We start from the raw sequence: 14,520 nt of genomic DNA, 5'->3' as shown, positions 1-14,520 counted from the left end.
CAATTCCTGGCACATCTTTTAGTAGTCCATTAGTAGGTTTCCCAAAAATGATACCGCACGGCACTTCCTTGGAACGTCATGGGGTTTGTCTCTTAGGCCCTACTGAGTCTACTTCACAATGGGAGAGTTCCGACCAAACCCACTAGAATCGACTTGAATTTTTGAGTTCCTAAAATTAGACAAGTCTTCTAACAACCGCCTAGAGTCAGTAATTTTGAGTTTCCACTTCTACAGGATTACTTGATTTGAAGCGGACTTGCCATTGCACTTGGTTCAAAGAGAATGAGAGATGGAGGAGAGTGCTGTATGTCAACCCTCCTACTCATAAGGCAAAATCCCATTCCGGTCCCCCTAAAACAATGCAAGTCGGTTCTACCTAACGACTAGTTTGTCAATTTCTCATCTTCTTATGTTTATTACCGAATTAGAGAAGCTCCCAGCTAACCAGGACCACACTACCGTTGAACGGACCTGTCGAGGGTCACGCCCACCTGCTTTCCTTTGATGATGGAATCATCTTTAGTTTTTTAATTACCTACAGCACAATTATTGGAACATATACAACCAACTTCCTTAATTAGTTCGTTAAATCACCTGTTTCTTCCTGTAATTTATCTCACGGGCATGCATGCAGTTCAAACAATCCTTGAATAAAATAAACTTCTTTATTATATTTGAAGCTTATTACAATTTTCATCTTTTCGACCCTGCGAAAGATACAAAAAATTCCATGAGGGTATTCTGCCCACCAAGATTCCACCCATATAACTAGTATTTAGGGTTCCAGGATCCCATCCTAGATCACGAAGGGACTCGTCAGATTCTAGGAACAATGCAGGATCATGATTTATAGCCAGAGCATCCTTGACACCCACATTTCCTACTATCCGAGACTATCCCTACTGACAAACCTTTTGCTAATGGAGTCGGTCTAAGCCTCACAAAGTAATAACCATGACCCCCTTAAAGTAGGGTCTCGCAGCTAGCTTGAGGGTAGCCTAGCACGATCCTTCCTTTTATTCTATTTGTTAATATTTTCAATCAGAGATCTAGATTCTAGTAAACACAAATAGTCCTTTCAAATGTATATCAAATGATGCAATGACAATCACACCATCGTGCAATTCACAGCTCCAATAGTAGCCAAGTGGGGCCCCAAGAGGAACACCAAGGAAAAGGGAATTCTCTTGCAAGAAAATCTATCTTGTAACATCAACAAGCTTGTTTATTATGTTTCATATAATCACAATGAATAAAAGAACACCAGGCACAACAAATCTTCATACAGCATCATGTAGATCTCCCACGGATTTGATAGAATCAATCATATTCTTCAATATCTTTATAAAATCCATCAATAGAACAAAGAAAGCAAAGGAATACACCATCTTTGAATGGAAATACATCACATAGTATTCAACTTCAATATCTTCATAGTCTTCTCTTTCAATCTCTCATATACAATCACTCTGTTTTAGTAAAATTGGCTATCTCTGACTCTCTCTCTCTCTCTCTCTCTCTCTCTCTCTCTCTCTCTCTCTCTCTCTCTCTATCAATAATACATCATATCCTCACTACAATCTCTCAAAATCACTCTCAATAATCCTTCTTAGGTAGTGGATACCCCTTCCAAGAGGTATGTCTGATATGAAGAGTCACCAGAGCCACTACAGTGTCCTTTCATAGCTCACTACTGTCACTTCACTCTAGTCTTCACTTGAGTCTTCAACAGCTACTTCTTTCAGCTCTTTTACACTTGTATTCACCTCTTTCCAAGGCTAGAAAACTTTCCCAAGCTACACTCTCATCCATCAGAACACATACAGAAGCATACAGAACAGTCTACAGAACAGTACCAGAATAGCTACAGTACAGAACAAAACAGAACAGAAACAGAGGCTCTACAGAAGACCTACAGAAGGTCATCAAAACCACATAACTCATTCTCAAACAATTCCAAACTCTCACAAACCATTCAATAAACTTTCACAAGATCTCAATCTTCATCAATCAATAATCCATCCCTCCTTACAGAAGATAATCAGAACAAAATAGACCAAAACAGAACAAAACAGAAGGTATACAGAACCTATCAGAATATCACAGAACCACTAACAAACATCATGAACTTCCAAAACACAATCAATATCATCCCAAACACTCTCAAACCACTTCCAAACCAATCAATCATCTCATAAAATCAACCATTCAGCTCTCAAAAACAACAAAAATCAGCCAAAAAACAAGTCATTTCAACACTCAACACCAAGTAGACCTTATCCTAAGTAACCTTACATTCTAATGAGGATTCTCCTCCCCATAAAGAAGTGTTGAGTACATCTCTTACCACATGTTAAGCAAGGCATGAATTTGAGTTTTACCTTTTAAGCAACACTTAACCTTGTCGCGTTTGACAATAATCATATCGAGTTATTTTACTAAACTTGAGTGCACATAAAGTCATATATGCAATAACCTCTTGTAACTCTTTCTATCATGATTCCATGATTTAGAATCTCACTAAATCTATCTAAGTAGAAATCAAAGCGATTAATTGTTTATACATGTACTAGTATACTTTCTAGATGATTTGTCAATTCGTGTAAGTATAAAATATAGAAGCTAATATTTTATGTAATTATTTTATGTGGAAAAATAACAACTTAGTAATGAATAACTTGGTTTGGCACACTTGATGTTCCATTAGTAGCAACAACTCCAACAGCCTCGGGCACTCCTGTATCTCTCGAAATACCCATTTCTTGACTGATTTGTGATGGTTCCCATAGTCATTCCGCCTCATCGCTTTAGAGCCATCGTTCAAGTGGATTCGAGAGATAATGAAGAATGAATGAATTTGAGATGGGAGAGCGTAAGAGAATATGGTTTAGTCGAAATTCGAGATAGGGGGAATTGAGCTAAGTCTCTTTCTCACAGCCTCTCAGGATAACTCCTCTCTCTCTCTCTCTCTCTCTCTCTCTCTCTCTCTCTCTCTCTCTCTCTCTCTCTCTCTCTCTCTCTCTCTCTCTCTCTCTCTCTCTCTCTCAAGCTTCTTCTCGCAGCCCCTTTGAGGGGTATCCTTCTACCTCCCTTCTCTACCTCTCTCTTGCAACCTCTTGGGATCTCCTTGTGCTTCTCTAACTACTCCCCATGCCTCATATTTATAGCTAAACAAGAGAAGAAGAGTTGTGACTGAGAAAAAGAGCTCTTTGTGGAGGGGATCTTGGAAAAATCAAAATTCTGATGCTCAAATCACAAATCTGATGGTTCCGCTGGCTCCAAAAGGGGGGTAAAACTCGAAAAGATTTTATTAAAAATCTTCCAGATCACTCCTCCTCCCTGTTCGAAGTAATATTTGCTACCTATAAACTACGATCGCGACGCACATGATTTCGCTAATCATTGTTTTTTTGTATTAAATATTCAAAACTAGCTGAAAAAACCACTTGCTTTTTTTACATATCTTGTTTTAGAAATTGTAATATCTTTTTAGGATATTTATAAAAAATCATATCTAAAATATACTAGTCTTGTCCAAAAATCTAATATTTTTGAATCATCCATACTATACATATTGACACTAATGACTAATATGACTCATAACTCTCATTCACATGGTAACTTTCGTGATGCATGGCTACAGTCCTTGTTAATTTGAAAAAAAATATCGGGTTACAATCCTCAGTTTTATTTATTTAATTTTTTATGTTAGTTAATTAACATTAGTTAATTTTTTTACTTTAGTTAGTTTTTAGCTAGTAACCCTACTAACTTATTAATTGACTAACTAACTTTCGAACTAATCAACTGACTTTTAATTGCATTGAAGTATTACACAACACTAAAGGCTATCACAACTACAATGTGTTAATAACTACACATGTGGTAGACATAGATATCATGCACATAGGAGATCACAAGGTAAAGAGAGAAGAACTACCAAATACATGAACCACTAAGAAAATCTCAATATATAATCCAAAAGCATATAAATATTACTGACAACACATTGATAGACATAAGTGTGAAGTCCAAAGTAAGCGATCAAATAATCCCACTGTAGGGTAACTACATCCAATACATATCAAGAGAGCATATATATGAAGTAAGTGTCCCACGATCTTAGTGAAAGTAAGCTCAAGCTCAACTGCATATATCCAAAGATCTATGTAACATCCAAAGTTGCATAGATAACTCTCACTCGAAAAAAATCAAATGCCAAATGAGCAATGCAAGCTCAAAACATCAAGTACATGTCATCCGAGTATCCAAGTTACATGAAGCATAAGTCATCATCAGGAGTATAAAACCCAACAGATTCTTCAAGCCCATAACTGCATAAGCCATTGAAGTAAATAAGGCATGCCACCACAACCAAGATCAATGGAAAAAATCCCAAATCTCAACTTAAAAGCATACCATAGCATATTGGGAAGTATAAACAACCTCAATAGCGGTACATCCACTATATCCCGTAAAGCATCAATGAGCATTAGACATAAGCTTTTCACTTATTTATAAATGATTGCTACCCTATTATTACTATATTGAAATGACAATGAAATCTAAGCTATTTCAAGCTCAAATCAGTCCCAAAAGCATAATCATACCATCTAGATACCAAAATAGCATCCCCAAATCATCAAAATTACATTATAAAATCTCATATTTACTGTCCAAAAACTAGAACTGTTCTATTCTATGTGAAGTAGTCAATGGAAAATTACATAGAATCAACTCTAAGAGCACTTAGATATGTAGCTCTCATTATGCTCTTTGCTCTAGCTATAGGACACATAAATCCAATATCGTATACAAAAGTTATGGCCAAAATACAACAATGTTATCAAGTTATCATAGTTGTCCACAACTTCTGCAATACACTTTGTATCCACTCAAAATGAATAAAATAATTTAGCTAAATAAGCAATAAGGATCAGCTAAGCCTTGGAAAGCTCCTCAACAAGTGTGGAGCAAGCTGGAACAAGCCGGAAAAAGGAAAGACTCGGTGCATACCTCAAGAAGAAGAAGAAAATGATTTCCATGAATCCTTTAGTTGAAGCTTTGAATCTGGACTGAAGCAAAGGATGAAGAAGCTCCTGGTTGGCTCTGATACCAGATGGAAATGTAGAGCTCAAGTGGAAGCACACAAGCAAAAGTAAGAGTAAAGCAAGAGCTATGGCAGATGGAGCAACACAACAAGAGAGAGAGACATCATATGTGGAAACTCCAATAGTCACAATGTACGACCGGTCTTCCCTTCTTCAAATGTCATTGAAAGAATAAAAAATGAAGTGACAATGATGGACGCTCGCCGCCTACAGTGTGGGCGTGTGTGGACTTGCCACCTGTAGTATATAGGTGTGTGAATACTATCAGTATAGTAATACATAGATGGTGCATGCACAAGCACCTTTACCCCCAAAAGAGCTCAAATTCTTCTTGTCAATAATTGGTCGCATTAAACATTACTAACCTAGGAATATTGAGTATCAGTGACCTAGCAATATTGCTCACATTAAGCATCATCACTGCTATAGGAATATTAAGCACCTCTCAACTAAGTAATTTTGAGATACTTTGGTCAATCACTTCAAGTCCTAAGGCAATATCAATTAGTTGACCATTAATCATATATGTCAACTCGTCCAAGTGGAAAATGGTTGAGAATATGGCACCCACAGAAAATGTTATGCCTTGGTGTTGATTAGGTAATCGTACCATTATATGTGTTACTATTGGAGTAATGGATTGGATCTATAGTATGAATGTCTTAACAGTGCAAATTATAAGCCATGTAAAGGGTTCCTAATGCTTGATGGTGGATGTTTTCCTCTGTCCCTCATTCAATATTTATCTCCTTAGCTCACACATACACACATGTATTATTTACAATCTTGAAAAGACAAATATTCACTTGTAGGAGGAAGCCATAGTTAGTATCTACTTAAGCTCTATTATATCATATCACTTTAGTTTGTAGGCCACTTTTAGTATTATTTTGAAGCAACATGATAGTATGATTGAAAAGACTTAACCAAACAATGAAGTCCACAAGTATGGCTCAATAAATTTAGGTTTAGACTTGTCAATCCAATTCACATGGACTTGTACTTATTGTTAATACATTTGCAACATCTCCTGTGTGTATTTCTCCCACATATGTCAGGAATGCACTTTGATAGATTAAACAACAAAAGATAAGAATTGAGAGCATTCATGATCAAGAAAGAAGCTTAAGATGTCATGCAATTTATCACATAAGAGAGATTATAAGAAAAATGGTATCCAAGTTTCATAAGTCATGGGTCTATGCAAAATAATACGTAAATGCATTATTATCCAAACAATATAATAAGACTACAATTGATCCAAAGAAGTAAAGTGCAAAAGAATTCCATATTTTATGAGCCAATGAATTTGGAATTGTTACATAGAAATTGTAAGGCCTAAGTACCCCATAGTCGTTCAAGCTTTAGCCCACTCTTGCATCTAAAAGCAGTAAGGTGAGAAAATAACAGAGCCATTCATGGATAGAGAAAACTAATATAAAGTTGCATTACTTGGTGCGTCTTACATAGGAAAATGGTTACAGGGAATGCATATCTGACCACACTTTAGTGCCAACTCATCCATCCACTTGGCCAAACACTTGTTTCTATACTTATTATTCTCCTCAAGCATCAAATATGCTAACAAACTCTCTCTCCCCCCCCCCCCCCCCCCCCCCCCCCCAAGATCGATCATAATCGATTACCACTATCATTAGAGATGTGATGTGATCACAAGAAAATATCACCCCATCAAGTCCTCTCCCATGCTCACAAGCACATGGTCTAAAATAATCAAGATGTAAGCAAATGATTTTGGATAAATTTGATTTGGGGATTGGTCCCCTTGGCTAGATAATTGGTGGTGATGTTGCACATTACAATTACGAGTTTCTTAATTTACAAGAGATATCCATTGGATGGAGATACATCATGCAATCTCTTTGATGTAATTATGTGTTTTGGAGGGGCTTGGCTACATTTTTTGTTTCATTTGGAGTAGCAATCTATTTTAGAATGGCCAAATCTCTTATCAATTGCACACCAATTCTTCTATTTGTTCCTATAGTACTTTTCTTCATGATTTGTTAACCAACAACATTTGTGTTTCATCTTTGAATTGCTTCTCCAAATACTTATAAAGATAATATCTTAAATAGAAGTGCAAGTGCTTCTAATGAGTAATTTCTATCTCCCTTTCTAATAAAGATGCCTTAGTGTGTCATGCACCTTCAAGTCATCCATATTAGACAATGTCTCAAATAGGGTGTCATATCTTTCTATATCACAGCTTGCTAAAAGAAAGGTTTTGGCTTGATCCTCATCAAGTATACTCAAAATAAACAATTTTTGTCTAATACTCTTGTATCTTTCCAAGTTAGTAGTGAGATCATCCTTTGAATTATACTTCAAGTTACAGAGTTCCATGAGTAGTTTCATCTTAGAATGCTTGAAGTTGGCTCAAAACACCTTGTTGAGCTCCTCATATCTTTTCTTTGCACTTAAAATGCCATCAATGTGATGTATAAACTCATCTCCCAAGCTTACAACTATGCACATTAAGGCTTTCTCATTGCTTTCATCATAGTTGTCTCCCAAGCTCACTATCATGTTTCTTCCAATGATAATACATCATAGATCTTCACAGAAGTAAAGTCATAATCTTGAATTAACTTGTATAAAATGTAAATCATGTGAGAAATTACATCATGGGTGTCCGTGATGATCAATGAAGAGGTTTTAATATGTTATGGATTGTGCTAGCTAGTGTCTAGCTCATTACAGGTGAGGTATAGGAAAATTCTTGGCTTAGCAAGGTTCAAATTGATAGAGATGAGAAAAACAAAAGCCTTAATACATGATTTGTTAGGACTAATATCTAGTTTAGGATTTTATAAGGACATAGTTGTAGCTTTTATGGCTAGTAGATAAGCAATTATATGCACTATGGAAATCACATAAACTAGAGATTTCATCTATAGACCACTTTTAGTAGTATTTGTACGAATCATGATCCTATAGCACCAACTAATAACAAATTAAAATAAAAAAGATGATAGGAAAAGTGTTAGCTAATTTTTATGCATCATGGGCCTACACAAAAGAATAATGCCTCATTATCCAAACAATATAATAAGACTACAATTACTCCAAGCAAGTAAAATACAATACAATTTTATATTTTTATAAAATGTACACAATGCAATAAGCAAAATTTGAGCAAGGAATAGAGAGTACATAGCAAATTGGAGAAGAACAAAGGTTCATTTAATTCCCGATAGATTTGTGCAAGATGGCTCTATCCATCCATGTGTTTCCACTGTGAAGCTTAGATGGCAATCTAAATAAATGTTAGGTGAAACCTAAGGCTAGCTAGAAGAATTTGACTCAATGAAAGATAGATTATAATGGTTCTAAGGGGGTCTTCCTTTATAGCTTGCAAAGATAGTCAAGTTGGCTTGACCGACCTACCACATCATGAACCTGCGATAGCTAGCTAAGAAATATTCTAGGGAGCATTCTCTTTACCATTGCCAAGTGGCCACAAGACCCCAAAATAAGGGTCCCACACCCCATAACTCGATGTACTGTTCCTCATGTTGCTACTTCTTAACTACTCCATCTTACCCAAAGGTTAGTGGACTAATGTACAGCTTCTGATACACTTTTGAGCACCATGGATCATTGCTGGTACCCTTCAAGGGTGGTGCATTGAGTATATCTAACACTTTTATGAAGGAAGATAGTTGGGAATGTTACAAAGAAAATTAAAGGTGGCAATATCACATAGTCATTTAGGCTTTGGTCCATTCTTACATCTAAGAGAGTTGAGGTGGGAAACTAAGAGAGCCATTCATGATAGAGAAAGGCAAGATAAGGTCACATTACTTGGTGCCCTTATATAGGAAATGGTTACAAGTAGTACATTAATATGTGGCCACTCTTTGGTGCCAATTCATCCATCCACTTGTGCCTATACATATTATTCCACTCTTTCAAACCTAGCTCAAGTGTTGATTCTCTCTTCACATTGGCTAGTTGAACTCTTATGTGCTGTTGTAAATCATTGGGGGGAGACAATTCACTCTGTCTCAACAACTGACTTATTTACAAAACTATGTAACCTACCACTATCTATCAAGATAAGCACACCATAATTATAAATGTGATATCATAAGAAAAGATTACCCCCATTGAGTCCCCTATCATGCTCATAAGCACATTCTGCGACATAATTATGATGTAAGCAATTGATTGGATAAAACTGATTTGGGAATCGATCCCTTTGGTTACATGATTAGTGCTAATGGTGGACATCATAATTGTGAGCTTTCTAATTTAGAAGAGTTTTACATTGGATAGAGATACATGTTGGAAATGGAGAGAGAGAGAGAGAGAGAGAGAGAGAGAGAGAGAGAGAGAGAGAGAGAGAGAGAGAGAGAGAGAGAGAGTGTGTGTGTGTGTGTGTGTGTGTGTTTGTGTGTGTGAATACAAGACATGATGGAAGGGTACATCACTTTAGGGATGAAAGTGATGATTAGGCCTAGCAGTCTAGGAATTCCAAAGGGGTTTATTTTAGTTCCTTGTGCCATATGTATTTTCTCATGGAGAGCTAGCAAGGCTAGCGGCTTCAACTATCTTGGATAGTTGAAACCTTGGTTATACTAGGGATAGCCAAAGTTGGGGTTAGGTCTTGGGAGTCTTCATGGAGATTTGCAATAGGTGGCTTCATGCCCATAGCATCCATAATTGGTGTAGGTGCATACTAACCTCAAGCACTTTGAAGTGAGGTGGTCTCTACCACAATGTGGCGCCCTTATTTCAAGGAGGATACAACTCTATCATGGTGATTGTGAATGTCATGGTTACCCTTATTTCTAATGGATACAAAGTGCAACTCCATTAGAAAGTGAGGCCATGTAAAGATAAAGGAAGAAAAAAAATGCTTTCTAAGTTAGTTTTCAAATTATTGTTGATTCAAAAAAGCTAATTCTGATTAAAGATCAAGAAAGCATAACAAAAGACATGCGCATAGAATATACTTCCTTATACTCACACATGTTGACTTGTGACTTAAAGAAACCCTATGCATTGTATATTCTATTGGCAAGGTTTGGACAACTTCAAATCTTCTACCATTTTTAAAAGCTCTTACTGCTTTCTCTTCACATTAGCCATAAGGTCTTGCATGTCATTTACCTCAGCCCTACCACGGCCTTGAGGTTTCTGACAGTTACCTATAGCTTTCTTGTCTCTACTTTAAACATGGTGCAGGTTATCAACGTGGATTGCTTCATCAAGCATGTCATTGATGCTAGGGTAATTGAGGCCTGAGTTGCTGCCTAACATGGTTTTGTAAATCTTTTCATTATGGATTCCTTTGATAAATGTTTTAGTTATAGACTTGGCAATGGATCTCTCAACAACTAGTATGCACTTAAAGAGGCTTCTTACTTGGGAGACATAGTCTCACATGCTTCATCTTCTTCCCATCAATGTTCATTAGGTGGGCAATGAGATTGTCAATGTAACCATCCTTTGCGAAGTGTTTCATAGAGAGGTCTTTGAGCAAGATAAATGATGATTTCTTAGTGGCATCCGACCCCATGAACCAGGTTCCCTTCTCTACGAGACACAATCCAAATGCTTATGCCTTTTTCCTATTGCCCATGAGTTTATTCACCTCATGAACTTTCTTGAACTATTCAATGAAGTTGTAAGAGTCATCCCTGATTTGATATTTATCTCATTGTTTAGTACTAATGAGCTTTTACCTTTTTTTTTTTTTTACTTCTAAGCATATTTCCCATTCTTGTTAAGAGTGTCTATGGATGCCTACATTTAACAACATTCTGTGATTCCTTGCATCTAGAGTTCCATAAGTTTCTATCCCATAGCTTTGGGGGTAATGGTTGAAATGTCAAAGTTAGTGGCCTGTTGGAAGCTACTGATGATAGTCAAGAAATTTCACCTCTCTATTGTGCTCAATATAGTCCCAATGATCTCTCCATTAACTAGTTGAATTATGCGGTTGATTAGGTCAAGTGTGTTCTCTATATCAAGAGTGGTTACAATGTAGGTTCTCAACTAGTTATGGAGGTTGAGAGATTGTGTCCACTACATAGATACATGCACCTATATCGTAGTTATAAATTCTAGGATTTCTTCTTTAGCTCAAGATCAATGTTTGTGTTGTTTGGCTTATCCTCCTCATTTGGTTTTGACAACATCTTGAATCAACAAGAAGCATGATTCCTTGTTTGAATTTTTATAAATTTACAACATTAAATCCCACGTCAATTGATTAATTTGTTGTTCCCTAATTAAATTTTAGAGCTCCAATTCTTGTTTTAAATGTGTTTCCTATTTATATTTTCTTGCCCCTCTTTCAACCACCATGCATTTATTTAGTTGCTCATTTGGTTTGTGTTGTTTAGCTTTTCACTTGGTTTCTTGACTAAATGTATGTGTATTCTCGTGGTGCAATACAGTACCCTTTTTGTGCAGTGCATGATTACTATGAATTACGTGCATTTGTGGAGATGCACATTAATTTAATTGCTATAGACTGTGTGTGGTGAATGAAAAGATTGCTAAATTGAATGCATGCACCAACTTAAAATGGGTCTAATACTTGTACAATTCTATGAAGTGCGCTCTGAGTGTGGACCTTGAATTTGTGCAAAGTAATGTGACAATGTGTGTGCGTGGGTGGTCACAACATGCACGCATACATGTGCACTGGGTGGTATATATGCATTATACAAACACAAGTGCAAGTGCGCATACAACCGTACACTAGGGCACTGCAAGGTGCCACCTTTCTCCCTCCTCCTCTTTGCCCCTCCCTTGCAAACAAAGCAGGTTTATCATGTTTGGAAATGAGAGGAAAGAGGGACTCTCATAAGTGCACAAGGGCTTTGCATGGTGGTGTGAACTCATAAGTAAACAAGAAGGTGTTAGTGCATAATGGTGCACATTGTACTGTAGTCAAGTTAGACTTTTGTATGTACATTAGAGTGGTGATGTTGTACATTGACCTAGGCTAAGTGCACTAGAATAGAATGCATTATAGTGCATGTGCCTAACTTTAGTGCGCTATACAATGTGTAGTGCACTACGTTGTATCCTAAAATGCAAGATGAGTGCAATGTTGTATAGGAGTCCTACGTTGTATCCTAAAATGCAAGATGAGTGCAATGTTGTAAAGGAGTCCTACGTTGTATCCTAAAATGCAAGATGAGTGCAATGTTGTATAGGAGTCCTACGTTGTATCCTAAAATGCAATGTTGTACAGGATCTAAGGTGTTCAAAGTATAAGTGCAAGGCTCAATTGGAGTGTAGTATACAAGGCTTATGTGCAAGAGTCAAGTGCAAGTGCATACATGCAAATTCTAAGTGCATGTATACATGAGTGCAAGTGCAAGGGTGCATGTGCAAGGAAATGCAAATAGTGTGTGCAAGGTCTAAATGTAGGGTCTACAATGAATGGTAGAATGGTACTCAAGCCACTACAAGTGCCTCATTCCTTCCTTCTCCTACATGACAACCCACCCTTGCAAATAGGGTGGGTTCCTAGCCAAAGAGAGAAAAGAGAGAGGAACTCAACAAGAGCCCAAGCACCTTATGAGTGTTCCACGATTGTAACAATGTATGGTGGTGTGCAATGGATGGTGTTCAAGCATTAAGTGCACACAAGTGTGTTACAAGTGCACATGCAAAGGATAGGCACATGACTATACACAATGTGTGTGTCAATGCATGTGCCAGTGCACGTGGTCGTGCGTAAGGTTAGTTATAGTGCAAAGTGGTGTGCACTTTATAGTGATCACAACAACCAAGAATAAGAAAATGACTACATTTTGAAGTACCACAACTTAAAGAATGTTGACTTAATAAATGCTTTAGCAATCGAGCAAGTGCACCGAAGGCCATCCCCACCTTCGAATCTTCCCTCTATTCCCTCTATTGTGAAAAGGATAGGAAAGTTCTGAAAAGGGTAGGAAAGAGGAGATACAAGGTGTCAGGTGGCCCTTCCTCCACTCTCCTCCTCTTTAATGCACCACTCTTCCCAAGCAATCAAAGATGACAATGACTCAAAATTTTCAGCTTGAGGTAAGTTGCAATAAATCCATATCTTTTGTGATAGTTGTACGTTCTCTTGGCTTCTTGCTTGGCAACTTCTCCTCTCTTGACAATCTGCCTTCCTCTACCTTGGAAGTTGTTGGCTTCTCTTGTGGCAACTCTTTCTCTCTTTCAATTACTTCTCCTCCTTTTCAGTGGTTCCTTAGTAGCTCTTCCTTTTCAGTCATATTATGGCTATGGCAGACATATCTATATCACTAAGAAATAACGCAAAGAGAAGGGCGCAAGGGTAACAGAGAAGATACATTGGTAAAGAATAAGATTATGCTGCAACAAACAACCAAGATATTGATAATGATGGTAGAGAGTATACCTCTACTGCTCCTGCAAAAGATGAAGGTGTTGAAGACAGGGCCACATATGCTTCTACAGTTTTCCAAACCCTTCAAAGGATCTTGGAGCTGATAATGATAACAATGAAGATGATTATGTTGGTCAAGTTGTACGGCAGCAGCAGGTGCAGTCTGAGTAGGGTAGCCTATTTTATCGACAATAGCATGGAGAGCAGGGTAGATTACATAGCTCTTAATGATAATGATGATGATTATGATTATGATAATTATGCTTTTGTTGGTCCTCCTACTCTGCTATAGTTCCTGCAAAGATGATGATTATTGTTTTGATGCTAAGGATAGTGACTTCTAGACGGATCTCATGGGCAACAAGGTGTAGCCTAGACGTGTGGCAACATGTAATAATCATGGGCAATGTGTGCATTCAAACAATTATGGTTATGATGACGACGATTTTACTATTGCTATTGTCAACTCTCTCTCTCTCTCTCTCTCTCTCTCTCTCTCTCTCTCTCTCTCTCTCTCTCTCTCTCTCTCTCTCTCTCTCTCTCTCTCTCTCTCTCTCTCTCTCTCTCTCTCTCTCTCTCTCTCACAGAAACAAGAAAGCAAGCTCACAAAGTTTGACACTCATGAATGGCCTTTTTCATTAGTTCTCATCCTTTTTATACAAGAAGTTTAGGGTTAGGGTTTTCCTATGTCCCTTGGGCAACTTTTCCCTTTGGTGGAATTTTTGACCAATCATGGCTTCTTTTTATGCTTCTAGAGGTCAGTCTTTATTTAGAAATTTACTAATACAATTGACAACTTCAAAATATCACTAGTTTTTGCAACAAGTAGGGGGTCGGCTCTCAACAAATTAGTAGCATATGTTATTACAAAATTGTTCAAAAATTTATGTCTTTTTTCTCTCTTGTCTCCTTGCAATCAATAGTACCATAAGAACCCCATCCTCCAACTCGAGTTGTAGTGACTTTAAAATATCTAAATAGAACTTAATGACCTCTAATCTATTTGGTTGTTGAAATTTGATC

The sequence above is a fragment of the Lygodium microphyllum genome, chromosome 2 (assembly GCF_053477565.2).
Source record: "Lygodium microphyllum isolate KBCC chromosome 2, Lygodium_microphyllum_v1.1.10, whole genome shotgun sequence".
Taxonomy (NCBI): domain Eukaryota; kingdom Viridiplantae; phylum Streptophyta; class Polypodiopsida; order Schizaeales; family Lygodiaceae; genus Lygodium; species Lygodium microphyllum.
The sequence above is the reverse complement of the archived record's forward strand: the minus strand, read 5'-3'. Positions refer to the sequence as shown.